At 36.3% G+C, this 17,091-nt stretch overlaps 1 protein-coding gene across 1 annotated transcript in view; it reads right to left on the reverse strand.

Moving 5' to 3' along the window:
* The window catches only part of Pola1 (DNA polymerase alpha 1, catalytic subunit), a 318,138-nt gene that overhangs the window by 90,498 nt on the left and 210,549 nt on the right, over positions 1-17,091 (reverse strand). The gene's annotated exons all lie outside the window — the stretch shown is intronic.

Here is a 17,091-nt window from a genome sequence, read left to right on the forward strand (position 1 = left end):
CCCTTAAGTCTCCAAAGATGTGAGCTTCTGAAGCCAGATATCAGGTGTATGTCCCCACTATTCTGCTGGTGCCTGGTTTAAGGCCTGGTGTGCTGCTGTCCTTCAATGACCATGGAAGGAAAAGACTCTACACCTGTTCTGCATTGCTTATTTCCACCTTAACATATTGCCTAATACTCTAATGAATCATTTGAATTAGTTTTATTGTTTTCTGTATGTATCCCCATAGATCAAGGGATTTGTGGATCCGAATCTGGTTTAAAATTCAGTTACACAACTTAACAGAGATGGGCATATAAAAATTCACATGGGTATCCTGGAACGAAGTGCTTATTCACACCTCAAACTTTTTTAATCTGTAAAATGGGGCTAACAGACTACTCAGGAATATTTAAAATGAATATATATATATAAAAACCAAGTACCCAGTACCTACTGGATACATGAATTAAACTGTAGACTTCTGGAAGGTTTGGACTGGTATAGAACCCAATAATTCATGCTCACTGAAAGTACTCTAAAAAAATTTTATCTAAAAAATTTTTAAATTCTTGAACACAAATGCCCCTTTCCAGGATTAAATTAAAAACTGCCATTAATATAGTTCTACTGAAGATTTGCCTTTCAAATTCTAGCACCTTCAATTTCTACATACCTTTAAGTCTATTACACAAATTGCCAGTCTTGACTACAGAAAGGTTGAGACAAGCTTTCTTGTTTTTCTTGCTACTCAAATTAGTTTCCTATCCATCTTATTTGCAAAATCTATGTTAACTTAGCTATTTTGCAAATGTGGAACAACAGAGGGTGAGAAAAAAAATACTGATTTGACAACACTACTGTACTTTGCAAAAGAAATTATTTCCATAGGCTACAGAAATAACTTATTTGGATTACTTCAATTAATTCTAATACAAAACATTGCCACCTCTTCATTAATCAGCTGCTTGTGAGAATTCCTTTTCTAAGAAGTCTTTTTGGTAATTTGATTAGAAAGAATGGTGGCACACATTATCATGATTCAGTATGTCCATCGAACAGACAATTTACAGCAAGTTCTTGATAACGATGAGCTTAAATAAATACAGTAATTTCTTCATTTCAGGATCCTATTTTTAATAAAAATGATTTTTCAGTTGTTGGCAGTACACATTGCTGAATAAGCATTAGGAAATATTTCAGTGCTTTAAGAGGCATTTCTTTCCCTCTCCCCACAGACACCCCCCCCCACGAATGATGCAGTAATTAAAACCTAATTATTATCTTCATTTTAAACAAAACCTAAAGTGAATACCAATTAATAACAACATCCTAATGAGCATCTGCTGTGATGAAATTGAATATGAATGTGCTGCAAATTTCGGGTAATTTATTTATTTATTTATTTTAGGGTAAGTGCCACTGGTCGCTTTCTGCTGTTAGAAGATTATATAGAATGTACATCATTTTCTATGAAGTCATTCTGCACATGGCAATTTCCATCTGAAGAGACAGGGGTGGCTTCAATATCACTGACGTCAAAATAACCAAGTATTGGCCATGTTGTCTTTATAAGGATGGAGGACAATTCTACTGTCCTCTCTTGAGAAAAAGAATTTATTGTCTTCTATATAAAGGGTTTTCTTTTGTGATGTTTTGTTTCTATTTAACACTAGTGGTTAAGAGCACTGACTACTATTCCATAGGACCCGAGGTTCAATTCCCAGAATCCACATGTCAACTCCCAACTGTCTGCAACTCCAAGATCTAACACTCTCACAGAGAAAAAACCCTAATGCACATAAAATAAAGAAGTTTAAAAATTATTTGAATCCATACCCTCTTTTACATGTAAAATTAATATAATGAACTTTAAATACAATTTTCAAATTGGAAGAAACAAAAAATAAAAATGAAGATTTGAAGGTCATCACCTTGGTTTCCTATACAAACTTAAGATGATATAAAAATATTATTTAAGTTAGAACTACTGAGGTAATTATTTGATATCAGAGTATTAAATAGAACATTAAGAAGTAAACTGTGAGAGAATGAGATTCATGCCTTAATCTCTATAGTACATATTGGTAAGGCTAGATTAGTGTTGTTCAAGTAGGTTCTGTTTGTATGTTTCAAGGACTCGTCCAAATGTTTAGTTTTAAATTTTATTAATTAAAAATTAATGGTATGCTGATATATAGGAGATACCATATATCTCAGATATTAAATTTTAGTGAGTATATAGATATCTGCTATATATAAACATTTAAGACATCTGACTCTAACATATTAACTGGTATGCCCACCGATGGAATTTTAAAAATTCTAAAAAATTAAAAGAGACATCTATATTGTTAAGAGTATATCTGTTTTGCATATGACAGATGCTTTTACAATTCTATATGAAATCTTATTTGAAAAAGGGTTCCCTTGGGTTGGAAAGTTTTCAGAAGTCCTTGTAGTTATAAGCTAGTCAAAAAATTATAACTTGACTGTTTTCTTATTTGCAAAGGGTCACTGGTCCTTTTTTTGGCACAACTGACCAAATATCTGCCTTTCATTAGAATAAAAATTTCTAGAGTTTCCTATTCTATCTCCATCCAAAAAACCTTTGGAAAATTGACATGTAGAATGTTTGATCAGCTTTCTAATATCTTGATAACTGCTGTTAAGCAGCCAGTTATCATTGCTATAAGTAAATAGCAAGTTACTAGAATAAACATACATCACTAGTATAAATAAAATGGAATAAGACTGGGATGAAAATATAGCCAATTTCATTGACCTACCTACACGTTAAGGTGAAGTCTGGGCTAGGAAACATCTCAGAACAAGTTTGTTTCACATGGAATAAGGTGAGCATGGTTGATCCAAAAATCTGGGATGTTAATCAATCAGGCTAGTATTCATTCAACTAACTGAGGACACACCAAGCATTTTTAGGATTCCGTCTGAGAACATGAAGGCAATAGTTTAAGATCACATAAACTGAGCTGTGCATGGTAGTACACACCATTAATCCAGGCATCCAGAAGGCAGAGGCACTAGAGGATCTCTGTGAGTTCAAGGACAGCCAGGGCTACTTATATAAACTCAGTCTTTAATAACAAACAAACAAACAAACAAACAAACAAACAAACACATAGTATAAGGTCAAGACAAGTGTGGGTGCATTTTCTCTATTGTCTTATCATATTTTTGTATGTGCATGCATGCCCATGCTACACTACTTGCATAAAGATCAGAGGATTGGCAGGAGTAAGTTCTCTTTCTCCTATGCACCCTTGGTTCATCAGGCTTAATGGCAAGTGCCTTTATACTGGTCTACAGGTACATCTTCTGTATCAGAGGTCAGTGTATCTCCTTTCAGCTTTTATCCACTCTCATTCCCTGTCTATAATATTTTGTCTTTATCTGAGACATGGTCTCATTTTATAGACCAGGCTGGCTTGGAATATGCCACATGGAGCTTACACCAGCTCCTTGAAGTGTAGGAATTACAGGTATGCACAACCACACCCAGCTTTTATAACTTTTGATTAGATTCTGATACTACACTGAAAAGTCCCTGACAGTCATATTCATTCTAAATTTCTGATATTTCATCAACACAGCCATTTGATGACTATATGCAAATTAGTTATGATAAAAAATGTATGTTCCTTTAACTTATACAATACAGTATCTAATTCTTTACAATGCATTCAAATCCTCATAGACAGGAGAGAACAAACGCAACTGAGATTATTTTCCATATTTTATACAATTCAGCAAGGTAAGATCATGTTTATAATTCCAGATCTAATAAAAAAAAACAGTGGAATTATAGTCAGTTTTGAAAAATCAGTAGACGCAAAATTGGAATGACTGTTCATAGATAGACTTAAGAAAGCTACAGTATTTTATGGCCAAATAGCATCTCATATCTTGGCAAAATATGTGGATCTAGTCTAGATGAGATATATGTACATATAGCTTGAAATCAAAGATTTTTCCAAATGCTTTATATGCATTAAGTCAAACTATGTTAAAAGGACTTGAAGTTGAGGATAACAAGACAGTTTTCAGATCAGTCTCCTCTGTTGTATTTAATCGTAAACATGTAAAATAGCTATTCTGGTAATCTTTATTTTATAGGAAGAAAGCTGCGACTCAGGCTACTGGACTTGTCTTAGGTCATTCAGCTAGCTGGTAAGAGGCACATCCAAACTCTGGTGCAGGTTTTCAGTGTCTAAGCCTCTGGATCATCCAATGTTCCTTTTCATTCACACACTTCCAACTACTAGTCATTCTCCCAATCAACTGGGGTTTGTTTTGTTTTCCTGTGGTCAGTTTTCTATCAGAAATACTTTGTTGCCAGAGGTCATCTATTCATATGGACTAGATACCTTCCTTCCATCAGTAAGGATAGTGTGATGTCATATTCAAAAGAACAGCCAAGCAAAGGTCAGTGAAGTTTAATCATCAGACTACAAAAGGGACACTGGTTTGGGGCTAGAGGCAGAGGCTGGATATGAAACGGGCCAAACCAAATAGAAAGGCTTTCCAATGTGCATCATTCCACCATAGAGACTTAATCTCCAATTCTGCCAATTTAACCTTGAAAGTTCTGTTTATATTAATTCTCGAAAGCACCTCTAAGATTTTTTCCTCAAAGGTACATACAGTGGTGCATGACTGTAATTCCAATAGGGTGCTAAGTTCAAGGCTACAAAAGGAGACACTTCTAAAGGCATGTGCCATGCAAGCCTGCTGGCCAGAGTCTAATTCCAAAACAGTCCATGGAAAAGACAAATTGTCTTTTGATCTCCAAATGCATGTATGACAGAGATGTGAGCCCTAACCCCAATAGATAGATAGATAGATAGATAGATAGATAGATAGATAGATAGATAGATAGATAGACAGATAGTTCTAATACATTATATACAGGCATGAAAATGCTATAACTAGATATTACATATAGTTAATAAATGCTAAGAAAACATTTAAAACATAAAACAAAAAACTTCTTCCGATTGGAGAGATGTCAGCATTTGAGTTCTCAAAAATAAAGTTTACTAACTGAACACATTAAGTCTTTAAGTATATACTTGAAAATGTTTTCATTTGGATTTAGAAATTGCTATTAGAACATCAAGAGGCTTTGCTTTACTTGGTTTTACAAATGAAAATACAGAGGCTCCTAGAGGCCAAGTAGGCTCTCATTTGGAAATGTAAGTGGGGGTGGAAACACAGTACGTCAAGGCACTGTTATGAGGGGTGAGTAATATGTAGGAAACACTCAACAGAGCACCTGGAATACAGCAAGTGCTAAGTAAATGGCAACATTATAACTATTAGCTCTAAACACTTACCCTTGGGAAGTTTCCTGAAATAAACCAAACTGGTACTTCCAAAAAGACTTTTTAAAAATTTGATCCTTATTCAAGAGCCAAGGTCAAACAAAAGAAGTTGTCAATGTTGTAAGCAAATAAAAAGATGGTGGTTAAGACTTCAGTACCAATTATGGTAAGCAAATAACCCAACTTAGTGTTTATCTTTCCAATAGGCTGCACTGGGACAAAATACTTCTTTGGTCTTAGTTTCTTGATAGTTTGTGTCAGCTGTTACTGTATTGTAGTATGTTCAAGGACAGGGATTCAATGTTAAACACAAACTCAGAGTTTTCTCAAGACTCTGGCACAGACAAGAATAAGGATGGCAAATATGTTTAAAAAAAAAAAAAAAGCTAAGAGTTAAGGTAAGCCAGGCCATCCCATGCTACTGAACATAAACATGTGCATTACAGTTGCTAATAATATCTCAAACTGGGCCAGATTGGGTTTGAATCTCACTTCTTGTGTTCACTAGATATGTAATCTGAACAAAGTGTCTGTCTATCAGTGTTTCCCCACATGTAAAACAGAGACAACAGGAGTAGTTCAGAGGGTTAGCATGTGGAAAATACTTAGAACCGTGTCTAAAACACAGCAAGTGATCGCAATTTCTTTTATTTTTTGAAGTATTTAAATTTGGCCATATCATACTTTTAATTAATCTCTATAGTATTTGCTTTATATGGCTCTCAATATGCCACTGTTTCATAAATTTATATAGTTTATAAGCTCTTATGAGAAAGAAATTATAGCTGTGGATATAGTTTGTGGTGAATGCTAGATACCATTGCACAGTACAGCATATAGAAACTCCAAAAATGATGCTGAAGGAAAATTGAAATATTTTAGGTGAGAGGGACAGTTAGCTCTTAACAGAAAGTAAAGAGATAGATTTTGGAGATATGGTAAGAACCCTTGGGTCAGTCAGTCATAATCTCTGTAAGTTTGAGTTTGCCCATCTGCAAATCATCCACTTGGAGGACTGTGGGGACACATTACAAGCTTACATAAAATGTTCAAAACAAGTCTACTGTCACAGAAATGGTGGGCACTCAATGGCTTAAATTATTACTTAGGCGTTACACTTTGTAATACCTTTGCTTTGGTGCTAAGATATCCATCATTACATTTTAATGGTCCTAGAACTAAGATAAGTTTTATTGCTACTGATCTAACTAACCATTTCTTTCTTTCTCTCTTAAATCCTATTACTAAATCAGCAGTATATCTTATAATTGGCATGATAAAAGAGGAAGACAGTAGGCATAAACCAAGTTAATATTTCTGCCTTCTGTGTTCTCCTAATTCAACAGTAAGACTTAAATTCTTGTTAATATCCAGTTTTCCCAGCCAGGCTATGTTCATTATCCTTCTATGCACACAGCTCAGTCAATGAAATAATGAATAGTCTGTTCGCAAACATGACTCAGGCTCTTTGGCCACAAACTCAGTATCCTAACTATCAGAGTACTAGATAAGAAGTAATTCTCACGCTAAGAGATCACTTAATAGATTCTAATCATCTGGGTCTCAGGTAGTTGATCTTCCTACATTATGCCTTGTACAAAAATCCTTTCAGTAACAATTCACTATAAGTATACTTTTCAGATGTTAAAAAATTCAAAATTAACCAAAGAAGGGCATTAACATTCACTGCCTAAGTTCTTCTATCTCACCAGATGATACTATTGTGACAAAACCCAATCCAAAGTAAAATGGCATGGTAGCACTTTAACATTTTAAGGTACAGCAGAAATTACAGTATGTACTAATTCTCTAATTACAAACTAGGTCAATTCATACACAATATCTAGGATTTCTTTCTGAAAGTTTACCTAAGCTGTCTTCTATACCCATTTAATAGGAAACCAAGCCACCCTAAAGAGAACACTAAAAAAAAAAAAAAATAAAAAAAAAATAAAAAAAAATTGGCTAACAGACTTTCATTGGAATTACTATGAATGTATTTTCTCTCAAACAGTTTCACCTAAAAAGGGAGGGGAAAAAAACCACTCATTTCCTATAACAGTGTTTATAAAGCCTCCAAGAGTGAAGAAATTTCATTAGGAAAAGTTAGAAAATAAAAACTAAAATCCCGCTTAGGCTCTACACCCCCCCCCTTTGGAGGATTATATGGGAAACCTTTTTATAAGCTATTCCAGCAATACTCTCCCTCCGATTTAAAACACCTCACCAGACCAAGATCTCATCCTAATGTTATATTTTCTCTTTTACTTGTAACACTTTAACACACTCCCTGGGTCCCTTTAGAAACTTCAATGACCACTGTTAACTCTTTCATACTTCCTAAACCTATGATACACTGCTGCTTACTTGGTTTCTTGGTAGGCTACACTGTTGACTCTTTTGCCTGCTCTTGGGACACCTTTTCTCCTATTGGGTTGCCTTGTCCAGCCTCCATATGAGGGCTTTTGCCTTGTATTTGAATCTTGGTTTTTGCATTTGGTTGTTGTCTCTTGAAAGTCCGCTCTTTTCTGAAGGAAAATAGAGGGGGAGTGGATCCAGGGAAGAGAGAAGGCGATGGCAGTGGTGGTGGGAGCTGGGAGGGGAAACTGTGGTCAGAATGTATGAGAGATAATCTATTTTTTTAAAAGACAAAAGTATCCTGCTTCTTCTGCATTTTCCTTGGCTGGAACTGTTTATTAGTTCTTTATTAGTACAGCAGGAGGGTTTCAACATGAGCCCTAGAAGTCAGGCTTCTCTCAAAACATTTTCTACCCTCTTATCTCATTTGAAGGTCTTGTATTTTAGCCACTACTCTTTTGAATATACAAACTGGCATTTGATCATTCCAAAACATAATTCATACCCATGTTTTCCCCTTTCTGCCTTAGGACACTTCAATGCTTTGCACATTTTCTTCCAGACAAGTACAAAAAAGCATTAGTCCTTCTTTTCTCAAAGTAGTATACCCCTGGCATATAGTAATTGTTCAGGGAATACTATCACAATACCAAAAAAAAAAAAAAAAAAAGAAAGAAAGAAAGGAAATAAAGAAAGCAGGTGGAATTGTTGCTGTTACCAAATCTAAAAAGGTTTTAAAGAGGCTAGGACTGAAACATACTACGAAAACTTAGGGTGCTCAAGAGTAATTTCCAGCATTAAGATGTTTAGCTGCATTCTTCTGTATGCCGACCTCCAATTGAACCAGCATCATTTGTTGAAAAGACTATCTTTTTTCCACTGGATGTTTTCAGCTCCTTTGTCGAAGACCAAGTGACCATAGGTGTGTGGGTTCATTTCTGGGCCTTCAATCATATTCCATTGATCCGCTTGCCTGATATTGTATCAATATCATGCAGTTTTTATCACTATTGCTCTGAAGTAGAGTTTAAAGTCTGGGATACTGAATCCCCCTGAAGTTCTTTTACTGTTGAGAATAGTTTTAGCTATCCTGGGTTTTTTGTTATTCCAGATGAATTTGAGAATTGCTCTTTCTAGCACTATGAAGAACTGGGTTGGGATTTTGATGGGGATAGCATTGAGTCTGTAGATTGCCTTTGGCAAGATGGCCATTTTAACTATATTAATCCTGCCAATCCACGAGCATGGAAGATTTTTCCATTTTCTGAGATCTTCTTCGATTTCCTTCTTCAGATATCTGAAGTTCTTGTCATATAGGTCTTTCACTTGTTTGGTTAGAGTCACCCCTAGATACTTTATGCTGTTTGTAGCTATTGTGAAGGGGGTCATTTCCCTAATTTCTTTCTCAGTCTGATTATCCTTTGAATATCCATTCTTATCTCCTTGTACCAAGCTCAACTCCAAATGGATCAAGGACCTCCACATAAAACCTGACACACTGAAACTAATTGAAAAGAAACTGGGGAAGACCCTGGAGGACATGGGCACAGGGGAAAAGTTCCTGAATAGAACGCCAATAGCTTATGCTCTAAGATCAAGAATTGACAAATGGGACTTCATAAAATTACAAAGTTTCTGTAAGGCAAAGGACAGGGGAAAGGATCTTCACCAACCCTAAATCCGACAGAGGGCTAATATCTAATATATACAAAGAACTCAAGAAAGTAGAACCCAGAGAACCAAATAACCCCATTAAAAAGTGGGGTACGGAGCTAAACAAAGATTTTTCACATGAAGAACTTCGGAGAGCTGAGAAACACCTTAAGAAATGTTCAACATCATTAATCATTAGGGAAATGCAAATCAAAACAACCCTGAGATTTCACCTCACACCAGTCAGAATGGCTAAGGTCAAAAACTCAGGAGACAGCAGGTGTTGGCGAGGATGTGGAGAAAGAGGAACACTCCTCCACTGCTGGTGGGATTGCAAGATGGTGCAACCACTTTGGAAATCAGTCTGGCGGTTCCTCAGAAAACTGGGCATGACGCTTCCTGACGACCCTGTTATACCACTCCTGGGCATATATCCAGAGGATTCTTCATCATGCAATAAGGATACATGCTCCACTATGTTCATAGCAGCCCTGTTTGTAGTAGCCAGAAGCTGGAAAGAACCTAAGTGTCCTTCAATGGAGGAATGGATACAAAAAATGTGGTATATTTACACAATGGAGTACTATTCAGCCATTAGAAACAATGAATTCATGAAATTCTTAGACAAATGGATGGAGCTGGAGAACATTTTTTTATCAATAAAAAAATTGGAAAAAAAAGATTTTTAGCTGCACAAGACGGTCAAAATACCAGGTTAAGAACTGGGTTCCCATCTGTGAAGGATATTTTTCTATGTAAATATCTGCTAAAGCATTTTAAAAGTACCTCCCCCACTTTTTTCCGATGAACTTTAATAGAACAGCATCATAAGTAAAATACATAAAAGTAGAAAATACTCTAGAGATGCCTTTCGATAGGGTCTGGAATCTCATACAGAGAAAACTGCTTCATTTCTTTTTCCTTCCTTTCTCCTCCTTTGTGTTATGATATAGCCTCTTGATTTATAAACCAGGCTGACCTCAAACCCATGAACCACTTACTTGTGTATCCTAAATGTGAGATTTCAAGAGTGTGATACTATGTCCAGTCATTCACTTTTTTTTTTGTTGATATATTTTTTATTTACATTTCAAATGATTTCCCCTTTTCTGGGTCCCCATTCCCCGCAAGTCCCATAAGCCCTCTTCCCTCCCCCTGTTCCTCCATCTACCCCTTCCCACTTCCCTGTTCTGGAATTCCCCTATAATATTAGTATAAATACTATGGACTGGAATCAGATGTAGTCACTACTTTTTTAATTCCAGCACTTGGAAGATGGAGAAAGAAAATCGGAAATTAAGTGTCATCACACATTACAACGGCAAGTCAGAAATGGAACCCTGTCACCAAAAATCCAAAGTGGAAAGAAAAAGCTAAAAATAAATAAATATCAGAGGTAAATTGTTAAATCAGCTGATAGTAAGCCCAATATAAAATGGTGCATGATCCTAGCCTTTATAAAGTAAGATAGAAAAGAAACCATCTTTACGGCAATACTGTTCTTTAGAGCTAGCATAGGTGGGTAGGGCCTTCAGCAGAATCTGTTGGCAGTAATTTGAAACTTCAGTCATCTGCAAGGCTGTAGGAGGTCCCACCCACTAATATGACTCCACTGTAATCTATTTCACCTTGCTCAGATACACTGTTTAACATTTGTGAATGTAAAATAACCTTAACCAGTAATTTTCAACCAGGAGAACAAAAGCAACTTGATTGAAACTAATTTACATTTTCAATTATTATTACAAAAATTTAGAAACTCTGCTCTTTTTATGTGGTCTGTTTGTTTTTAAATGATCACCCTTAACCAATGAGAAGGAATGTTTGAAAGGGTTTCAGAATGCTGGCTACTGTGATATAAACAAATCCGGTTGCAAACTTCCTTGTTACTCTGATACTGACCAATGCTCCTCTCAGTAAGTAAGAGAGTAGTAACAATAAAAACAGGGGCTCAGATTGCACAAAAGAACACAGAGCTTCCCAACCAACCCAAAACACTAGAATTTTCCAATTCAACATACTGAGTTTAAAGCATTACATTCTCTGAAATGTCTATTGCATGCTGTCTAGCTAGGCTTTAGACAGAGTGGTTTCCCTTTGGGGGCAGGTAGTGGAGCAGAGCTGTGATTTGGGGCATACTTTACCAACGAGGATATTTTATTTCCTTGAACATACTTTTCACAGCTGGATACTTTCTTTTGGGGTAGAATTCTGGACAAAAAGCCGATTAGGGGCATCCAGTGAAACATCTAAAGTATATCTTGTTTCCATTTTGGCAGCTTTGGAATATCCTTTATGGAAACTTAATTCATCCTACTAAATCAGCATAAAAGGAACACCTTTTGTTCCATGTCTCTGTATAATCTATTAGAAAGATTCATCCTTGAAGTACAATTTTACCTTCTTATCATAAGATCAATTTTCTTCAATCTGAAATCGTTGCACTGTAGAACTGACTACACAGGGTACGGTTCAATGATTGTTAATATTCAACTCTAACTACAATCAAACTACAAGCAGTCCTACTATCTCCCCAAACTCCATCCTGCCATTCATTGTAGTCACACCATTCTCTAACCCGTGACAACCACTATTCTGCTCATCAATATTGTCTTTTATATTTTCAAGATCATATAATGCTGGCAAGATGGTTCAGTTAGATGGTCATAAAGCCTGATGATCTTAGTTCAATTCACAAAGGGAGGAGAGGACCGACTCTCACAAATCGTTCTCCTACTTATCACACATGCTAACACAAACAGAAATAAATAAGTGTAATAAAACACAGGGGGAAAAGATTACTGTATAAAAGGAATCACATACTACACAGTTTGTCTGGCTTCAAGAACTCAGTGTCATGCCTCTTGCGGTTCATTCAAGCTGGTGAGTTTATCAGTAGACTACTTCTTTCAAACTGCAAAGCAATGTTTTATAGATACAAGTCCTTTGTTAGGATTTATAAACATTTTATCATCTCTGGATTAACATTTCCTCTTAAGACTTTATGCAGAGTAAAGATTTCTAGATTTCTCTTATAGACCTTGATTTTAGTTCCATGTCTAATGAAATATAGTCAAACATTATAACATCGAAGTACTTTTTGAAAGAACTAAACTAACTTCATTAAATTGTTCTTTCCATCTTTATCAAAACTCCTATTTCTTCCTTAGGAAAAACCAAATATCAGATGATGGTGGTATAACAATTAGTTTGGAGAATCGAAGACACCAAATTTGGGAGGCCATAGAAGATTCCATGATGGTTTCAGCTGTACATCTAGAGTTGTGACCAAGGAAGAGGAGAGGAAGAATCAGTGGGGTTCTTAGAGATCTCTGCTGTCAATTTGGGCTATCTAGTTAGGCAAATGAAGATCCCTAGAGAAGATTGGTACTCCTTGCCCAATAAGGAGTCTTAAATTGACTTTTAAAATTTTCATTGGGGGAAGAAGGTAAACAGGAGAGGAAGTACTACATATAGTCTTGAAAACCTACATGGGTTTGTGGATATCAATTCTCTTCTTTAATGATATGGATCCTGGTGTGGAATCCAGCACCTTTACCTGTTAAACATTATCACTTGGCCCTATGAAATGAATTTTCCCTAGGGGATCCCTATTGAACAGCACTCAACTTTAAAAGCAGTAAAAATATTCAGCCAGTAGACCAGGTTCAAAGTGTTTGTCAATACAGAATTATCCATTGGCTTAACAGTCCCCAAGCTGCATCCACTGTTTGGCCCTGGGTGTGTGCATCTGTCTGTGTCAGCTGCTGGGTGGAGCCTCTCAGAGGACAGCCATGCTAGGCTCCTGTCTGCAAGTACCACAGACCATTATTGAAAAACAGGAACCAGAACAGAAATACCTACCATCACATAATAATCAAAACCACAAAAGTACTAAACAAATAAAGAATATTAAAGGGAGGAATAAAAAAAAAGGCCAAGTAACATATAAAGGAAGATCATCAGAATTACACCAGACTTCTCACCAGAGACCATGAAATCTAGAAGATCCTGGGCAGATCTCATGCAGACTCTAAGAGAACACAAATGCCAGCCAAAACTACTATACCCAGCAAAACTCTCAATCACCATAGATGGAGAAACCAAGATATTCCATGACAAAACCAAATTTACACAATACCTTTCCATATACACAGCCCTACAAAGGATGATAGGGGGAAAACACCAATACAAGGAGGGAAACTACATCTTGGAAAAAGCAAGATAGTAACCTTCTTTCATCAATCCCAAAAGAAGAAAACCATTCAAATATAAAAAATAACATCAAAAATGACAGGAAGTAATAATCACTATTCCTTAATATCTCTCTCTTTTTTTATGTATCATAGTATCAGTTGTAAATATATTTTATATCTGGTGTTTCTCAAAAAATACCTGTATTTTTCATATTGTTTTTTTTTTTAGATTTTTTTATTCGATATATTTTTTATTTACATTTCAAATGATTTCCCCTTTCCTAGCCCCCCCACTCCCAAAAAGTCCCGTAAGCCCCCTTCTCTCCCCCTGTCCTCCCACCCACCCCTTCCCACTTCCCCGTTCTGGTTTTGCTGAATACTGCTTCATTGAGTCTTTCCAGAACAAGGGGCCACTCTTCCTTTCTTCTTGTACCTCATTTGATGTGTGGATACAAGGAGGGAAACTACATCTTGGAAAAAGCAAGATAGTAACCTTCTTTCATCAATCCCAAAAGAAGAAAACCATTCAAATATAAAAAATAACATCAAAAATGACAGGAAGTAATAATCACTATTCCTTAATATCTCTTAACAGCAGTAGACTCAACTCCCCAATAAAAAGACACAGACAAACAGACTGGATACATAAACAAGACGCTACATTTTGCAGCATTCAGGAAACACAGCTCAGTGTCAAAGACAAACACTACCTTAGCACAAAAGGCTGGAAGACAATTTTACAAGCAAATGGTCTCAGGAAACAAGCAAGAGTAACCACTCTAATATCAGATAAAATTGACTTTCAACCTAAAGTCATCAAAAGAGACACGGAAGGACACTTCTTGCTGGTCAAAGGAAAAAAACCACCAAGAAGATCTCTCAATTATATACATCTATGCTCCAAATGCAAGGGCACCCTCATTCGTAAAAGAAACTTTACTAAAGCCCAAAGCACACATTTCACCGAACACAATAATTATGGGAGACTTCCAACACTCTATTCTCCTCAATGGACCGATCAGGAAAACAGAAACTAAACAGGGAAACAGTGAAACTAATTGAAGCTTTGGACCAATTGGATTTAACACACACACACACACACACACACACACACACACACACACACACACACACACAAAACATTTCATCCTAAAGCAAAAGAATATAGCTTTTTCTCAGCACCTCATGGAACCTTCTCCAAAATCGATCATATAATTGGTCACAAGACAGACCTCAACAAATATAAGAAGATAAAAATAATCCTATGCCTCCTATCAGATCACTATGGTGTAAAATCAGTCTTCAATAACAACAAAAAACAACAGAAAGCCCCCACACACATGGAAACTGAACAATAGTTTACTCAATGATACCTTGGTCAAGGAAGAAATAAAGAAAGAAATCAAAGACTTTTTTAGAATTTGATGAAAATGAAGGCACAACATACACAAATCTATGGGACACAATGAAAGCAAAGCTAAGAGGAAGACTCATAGCCCTGAGTGCTTCAAAAACAAAAACAAAAACAAAAACAAACAAACAAAAAAATGAGAGAGAGCATACACTAGCAGTTTAACAGCACACCTGAAAGCCCTGGAACAAAAAAGCTAATTCACCCAGGAGGAGTAGAAGACAGGAAATCCTCAAACTCAGGGCTAAAATCAATCAAGTAGAAACAAAGAGAACCATCCAAAGAATCAACAAAACCAGGAGCTGGTTCTTTGAGAAAATCAACAAGATAGATAAACCCTTAGCCAGACTAACCAAAGGGCACAGAGACAGTATCCAAATCAACAAAATTAGAAATGAAAACGGGAGATATAGCAACAGAAACTGAGGAAATGCAAAAGATTGTCAGATCCTACTACAAAAGTCTATACTCAACACAACTGGAGAATCTGGAGGAAATGGACAATTTCCTAGACAGATACCAAATACCCAAAATCCTGATCAAATAGATCATCTAGACAGTCCCATAACCCCTAAAGAAATAAAAGGGGTCATAGATAGTCTCCCAACAACAACAGAAAAAGGCATGGGACCAGATAGTTTTACTGCAGAATTCTATCAGACCTTCAAAGACCTAACACCAATACTCTTCAAACTATTCCACAAAATAGAAACAGGAGGAACACTACCCAACTCATTCTACGAAGACACAATTATGCTGATACCAAAACCACACAAAGATCCAACAAAGAAAGAGAACTTCAGGCCAATTTCCCTTATGAATATCGATGTGAAAATAATAAATAAAACTCTTGCCAACCAAATCCAAGAACACATCAAAACGATCATCCACCATGATCGAGTAAGCTTCATCCCAGGGATGCAGGGTTGGTTCAATATACGGAAATCCATCAATGCAATCCACTACATAAACAAACTCAAAGAAAAAAACCACATAATCATTTCATTAGATGCCGAAAAAGCATTTGAGAGAATTCAGCATCCTGTCATGCTAAAAGTCTTGGAAAGAGCAGGAATACAAGGCCTGTACCTAAACATAGTTAAAGCAATAAATATACAGCAAACCGGTAGCCAGCATCAAACTAAATGGAGAGAAACTTGAAGAAATCCCACTAAAACCTGGGACTAGACAAGGCTGTCCTCTCTCTCCATATCTTTTCAATATAGTGCTTGAAGTTCTAGTTAGAGCAATTAGAGAACATAAGGAGGTCAAAGGGATACAAATTGAAAAGGAAGAAGTCAAACTATCACTATTTGCACATGATATGATAGTCTACTTAAGTGACCCAAAAAACTCCACCAGAAAACTCCTACAGCTGATAAACAACTTCAGCAAAGTGGCTGGTTATGAAATCAACTCAAGCAAATCAGTTGCCTTCCTATACTCAAAGGATAAGCAGGCCAAGAAAGAAGTTAGGGAAATGACACCCTTCACAATAGCCACAAACAATATAAAGTATCTTGGTGTGACTCTAGCCAAACATGTGAAAGATCTGTATGACAAGAACTTCAGGTCTCTGAAGAAGGAAATCGAACACCTCAGAAAATGGAAAAATCTTCCATGGTCATGGATTGGCAGGATTAATATAGGTATAATGGCCATCTTGTCAAAAGAAATCTACAGATTCAACACAATCCACAACAAAACCCCAACTCAGTTCTTTATAAAGTAAGAAAGAGCAATTCTCAAATTCATCTGGAATAACAAAGAACCTAGGATAGCTAAAACTGTTCTCAACAGTAAAAGAACTTCTGGGGGAATCAGTATCCCAGAACTCAAGCAGTACTACACAGCAAAAGTGTTAAAAACTGCATGGTATTGGTACAGTGACAGGCAGGTAGATCAATGGAATAGAATTGAAGACCCACAAATGAACCCACACACCTATGGTCACTTGATCTTCAACAAAGGAGCTGAAAACATCCAGTGAAAAACAAGATAGCCTTTTTAACAAATTGTGCTGGTTCAACTGGAGGTCAGCATGCAGGAGAATGCAAATTGATCCATCCTTGTCTCCTTGTACTAAGCTCAACTCCAAATGGATCAAGGACCTCCATGTAAAACCAGACACACTGAAACTAATAGAAAA

This window comes from Apodemus sylvaticus, chromosome X (genome assembly GCF_947179515.1).
Source record: "Apodemus sylvaticus chromosome X, mApoSyl1.1, whole genome shotgun sequence".
In the NCBI taxonomy this organism is placed as follows: domain Eukaryota; kingdom Metazoa; phylum Chordata; class Mammalia; order Rodentia; family Muridae; genus Apodemus; species Apodemus sylvaticus.